Genomic DNA, 6,000 nt, shown 5'->3' on the forward strand with positions numbered 1-6,000 from the left:
TGCAAACAGAAATCTATGTGCATATAACTACATTTGTGAGAAACAAAACCCAAAAACTTGATTGTTGGGGAGTTCCTTGGATGAGAGATCATTCATAGATCCTTGTGAGATGATGTCTAAACCTGATTAAAATGTGAATATAAAAAAACCCTCTGCTGCTGCACCTGGAGGCATCCCGACCATACATCAACTCTCTGCTGGCAGCTCAGGACTTCTGGATTTTGCACTGATTACATCTGAGGCCATTTCCTTTCCCTCATTTTCTACTATTTCATGCAAATCCTTATGCATCCTCCAGCAACATCATAGTACATAATACAACATCCTTTTAGATATAATAGAAAATTTGGCTTTGAGCTGAAAAACATTCCTTTGAGAGCCAAAATGCACATGAAGAAAGAACATTATTTCATTTTTCTGCAGTTCTTACATTTAAACCCCATTATTACCCACAGTATAGATTCTCACATACATACACATACAAGCAATCACACAAGACTGATCTGGCATTAATTTCATATTTCCATCATGTAATATACAATCAACAGCTTCAGGGATGTTAAATTGAAGCCAAAAGGAGTGTGGTAGCTGCATACTGTGTGGCTGTGCAGTCCTTGTTGGCATGAGCAGCACTTGTTTTGTTCAGCTTCCTGCCTCCTTTGAAGAGATGGATGCCTAGGAAAACACCCCATACACCTGATGGAGAAAATAATGAGATAGGAGCGTGCAATGTGGTCTGCATTGCTCATTTAAATGCTAATCTGCTTTTTTATTTACTCCTCTTCTCATGATGTCATTTAGAGTCAACAAACTAAGAAGGTTTTTGTTTTGGCATTTAAAGATTAACCTGACAGCGCTTCAAAATCCACAGGTAAGGATGCTGCAATTACTTAGAGTGATTAATATGAAGTCTCTAGAATCAGAGTTGACATAAGTATAAATGACACAATCCTGAAACAATACATAGTGACATTAAAGAGCAAAATAAGTGGCCGTCACACTTGTTTGTGTGATGTGTTTAAAATGGACAGCTGAAGCTAACAGAGAACAAAACATAAGACAGAAAATGTTGATGGTTCTTCTACAGTTGTGGTGCAGCAGGCTAATCAGGGTAGTCCAGACTTCCATTATGATACTATGGTTTATATAAAGATCTGACACTGACTGTAAAAAGAAAACAAACAAAACAAATGGTGAATTAAAAGAACTTCAAGCTGCTTGTGATTCAGGAAAAGCAGAGGTTGGTGTCTTCCTGCTGTCACTGTAGTGATCCCAGCCAGGTTTGAGAAAGCCTTGAGAAGAACCTGAGCAGAAATATCAGAAGGGCAATTAATGAGACAAATATCACTGTCAAATTAAAACAGCAGGCATCTTTTGCTTCATCTTTTTCCCCTGTTGCTCATGCCTGCTTTTGTCTTGTCATTCTTCCATCTCTTTACGAGCCTGTTTTTTTTTCCTCTGGGTTAGTGTGTGTCATTTCAATTAAGACACAGAATAATTAAATCTCTTTTTAATGAAAGCTAACTGTTGGAGCCGTTGCATGCCTCAGTGCACGTGGATGCAGTGTGTGTGTTTGTGTGTTATTGTAAGTAGAGACTCTCACCATTTTGCAGGAGTATACTCGACCCTGTTACATTTACAGTTGTGCACATATCAACTTAAACTGTGTTTGACAGGTAATGGCAACAGTATCATCACAGGATACACAGAAATGTCTAGAACATAAGGTAACTGGATAGAAAACATCATTTGTTTTTGTGTCATATTGAGGCATCTCAGAGACGTGCATCAATATGTATAGGGCCATAAAATGGTAACTGTATTCAAAGGGTTATTGATTAAATCAGTTCACTGAATATGAGTCACAGGAGGCTTCGCAGGCACCTCTCTCTATTAAGATACATTTTGAAGCCTATGTCTGAACTACATAAATCTAATAAATAAATGTAACCTAAACAGCAGTGACTCCAGCTCCACATTTAATGTGCAGACAACAGATAAAAACTTTGCACAATGCATATTTTTAAATGCTGAAAATTAACTTTAAGGAAGGTTAAAAAACTGAGTAAACCCTATAGAGACAGGGGTTTAAGTTTCTAATGTTGCTGTTCTGCAGTCTCCACCAACAAATCAAAGACAGACTTTAAACATGAGCTCAGTCTCAGTTCTACAAAGCGTTCAAATTTCAACTTGCAACAGAGATTATTTGTGACTCTTTTAAAAAAATGTCTCGTAAACAAATTTAGAAAACCTCAAATAAGCTTTTCCACCATCAGCAGTGAGATGTGCAGTCCTCAAGAAAACAGGTATGTGAATACGAGCAAATAGCCGGTGTTGATGCATAAAAAAGACAGTGATCACACCAACAGTCAATTTTGCTGGAAGGCAGAAACTGAGCCAGTGGCTGAGGCCTTGAATCGGCTGCTTCTGACTGGCACGTCTGTTGATTGAGATTAAGAACCATGCCAGGCAGCAGCAAAGACCTGAGATAGTTTTCTCAGAGCAACACAGGACAGACTTAAAAAAATAAATTCAATTCCTTTATTTTTTTGTTAAACGTTCTGAAATGTTCTAAATGATAGTCCTGATATTATTACAGTGAGAGAACAGTAAATGTTATAGCTCCAAACAAAAGGAACAGTCCAGATACTGCTGCGCTAGAGGAAGCAATAGATGCACTCTCTGCCCAGTGCTTCAAATGGACATTATGAAATTACAATAAACAGGAATGTTTGATTTACTACTGTGACCGGCCAGAAGGACAAATTTCACTTTTAAGAAGCTACTTAAAAAGTCACAGGAGGCTGTGCTGCAGTACAGAGGGTGAACAGTGAGTCCCAGTTCACGGCTGAAAGGATGTGGGCTTTATTTCTCCCTCACATGCTCACTTTTTCTTTTTGGGGTTAATTTTTAAATTACTTTTCTATTTTAAGCCCAAGTGTGACAAAAAAAAAGCTTGTTTCCCTCTTGCTCCGTCATGGTATTTTTTTATATTTCACCTTCTGGGGAGAGCAAAGGATGATGGGTACTGGCACAGCAAGAATTATGGGTAATGGAGCCAGGGCATCAGTACGTGTGTTTATGTACGTGTGAATTTAGCTTGGCACCAGGTCACTGTGAGGATTGTGTCCCCCCCACCTCTTCCCCTCTGGTTCTCTCTCCTTTTTCTGTTTTCCTGTCTGCCTTGATGTGTGTGTGTGCGTGTGTGTGTGTGTGTGTGTGTGCATGTGCGTGTGTGTGTGTGTGTGTGTGTTGGCCGCAAGTTAGTCGTCCTCCCTCGGGGATCAGAATGAGACATGGGCATAAGGAGCTAACATTCCCCCACAGGACGGCTCATGCCAACGCTCCTTCATATGCATGAGATTTGCTGTAAGCCAAGTGTGTGTTAGTGATGGTGCATGTGTAGCGTACCCACACATTTCTACTTCGATGGATCCGTGCACCATTTATTGAATAAAATCAAACTAATAAAAATAATTACGTTCGAACAGTTGAGTGTTTAGACTTTTCGTAAATGTCATGTAGTTGAACATGTGCACGTCCGATCACATCCAGGAGTGTTTATATTCTTAGTGTTTGTGTGTATTTGTACCTCCCACCACTCATATTAGCTGCAGACACACAATGTTGCTCTTGTTGTCGCATCATAATCGGTTTCATGCTAGAACCTGTAAAAATAGAAATGAAAAGTGAATTAAATAGGAAAACGTATTTGCTGTCCATCGGTAGATCCCCAACTGTCTCATCAATGCTCTACTCTACAAGACTCAAAGCTTTTTGACAACGGAGGACTGTTGATTCTGAGAAAGATCTGGAAATCATTGAATTTATTAAAAGACAGTTTAACATTTATTTGCTGTCATTGCAGTAGTTAGTCTTGAATTGGTAGCCTAATAGTTCACCCTGACAGCTACGCAGCTGCCTCCTGACTGACAAATAGTTTTAGTAGAAGAGCTGTACACATTTCACATTTAAACTTGTCTCATATTTAAGATAATACTGTATATCTTTTTGTCAGGTAACTGTAAAAATATTAATGATTCCCTTTAGCTTTCCCAGTTTGTGTTTCTGTGCATTCGGACGTATCGTTAACAGCTAAACCTGCACAGTGAAGCACAAACATGCTGTGCAACGCTTACACATGCAGTCCTAATAAGGATGCACAGTTGTACACAAAGGTAATTGTTCCACAGTTTAATACCAGTGTAAACTTTAACCGCACTAGAATATGTATGAGTGTATTTTTACTATAATATAATGTACCCTTTATTGTTACTGCTACAAAATTCAGTGTAGAATAATGGAAGACAGCAACAGCTTGATACATTTCATTAAAATGCAAATCAATAAACAGATTATTCCTAATGGGCGAAGCAAACAGTTAGATGGCCTCTATAAAAAAAAAAAAAGTTAACTCTCATACATTATGGATTCATTTAAAATGTAAAGTGATGTAAACATTGGCCCAACAGCGAGACTGTGAAGTTCACATATAGCAAAAATAACTTCACTCTCACTGACATTTGGTTATATATTTTCTTTATGGGCACTCATGCATTATATATCCCAGTGACTGAGTTTATTGTTGTGTTTCTTTTTATATTTAATTCCTTCATAACTCAGCTGCAACCATTTGCTCTCCACTTTGGCTACTTTGCATTAAATAATCCAAGTTTTTCTGGAGATTTAACATGCAGCCAATTGGAGAGAAGAAGAGCTCATTCTCTGCATATATGGAATATATAACACAGTGGAGCCTTACTCACGATATCGTAGAGATCACCTCCTGAAAACATGTGATACTGCAGTTTAGTAACTGCTGTGAGATTCTTTTTTATGTCAGTTTGGCTTGATGAATAACACGGCAGATGACAGTGAGCTGGAGGAAGGTGCAAAAGGTGTTAACTGTAATCGAGAATTAAATGCTGCACCATAGTAGAATCCTCTTAACCTGGAACTTGGAAGTGAACTCATGATTCAGAACGAAGCAGAACGTGCAACATACTGTATGTTGTGGATCATCATCATCAGACCTAATAGAACCAAAATCCTTCAAACACATTTGCTCATCTTTTATAGTAATGATTCAGGCAGCGCTTGCACCCATTTAGAAGCTTTAGAAGCATCCAAATGTCACATACTGTGACAATGTGGACAATGAACGAGGACTATTCTTTGGAGACCCTTGTTGTTATTGTTGTTGATGTTGATGGATCACTAGTAATAATAATAAACGGCCAGTAAAAGTTAAGTGGCAGATTCCACTATACAAGTTGTTTACACCGTTACATTCATTTCAAATCATAATTATACAAATTTCAGCTCATGCGTCCGTGGAACTGTAAGTAGAAATACTGTTATTTTACAGCATCTCACAGTACGGGCAGTAATGAAAATGTGCTCTGCAAAATCGGATGGGCAACTTTTCAACATGAGGTGATTTGGTGTTTTCTAAATAAGTGCCCGCCTTGCATGATGCGCCACAGTTCCCTCTCCCAATTTAACTCTTCTAATTACATGCCTTTGGAATTTGGATTACTCAGCCACTGTACGGTGTGTGCTTTTTGAAGCAATGCTGGGTAATGTTGTAGCTTTCAGGGCCGGAGAGAGTGCGGAAAATGTAGGCTGGTTCTGGCTGTGAGTGGAAATCCAGTGCGCTTTTCCTCTATCTCCCCTCATGCAGGGCTCTGTCTTTCTCTGCCTGGCTGTGTTGTTTTCTTCAGGGGATTTGGAGGTCTCTAACTCTGCCATCCAAATCCATTGTGTTTGCTCTATACTCTCCTCCAGTCCTCATATATCTCCTCGCCTCCTCACCTTCTCCTGCCTCACTACTTCTCATTTTTCCTCAGTTTTGCTCTGCTTCCTTCTTCCCCTGAATCTCATCTCTTGCTATTTTCTCTCTTCTCCTGTCTTATCCTGTTGGAATCATTCTCCTGCTCTCCTCCATTGTTCCTCTCTTACCTGATCTCTCCTCATCTCTCCCAACACATTTCTTCTTTC

The sequence above is a fragment of the Anabas testudineus genome, chromosome 5 (assembly GCF_900324465.2).
Source record: "Anabas testudineus chromosome 5, fAnaTes1.2, whole genome shotgun sequence".
Classification (NCBI taxonomy): domain Eukaryota; kingdom Metazoa; phylum Chordata; class Actinopteri; order Anabantiformes; family Anabantidae; genus Anabas; species Anabas testudineus.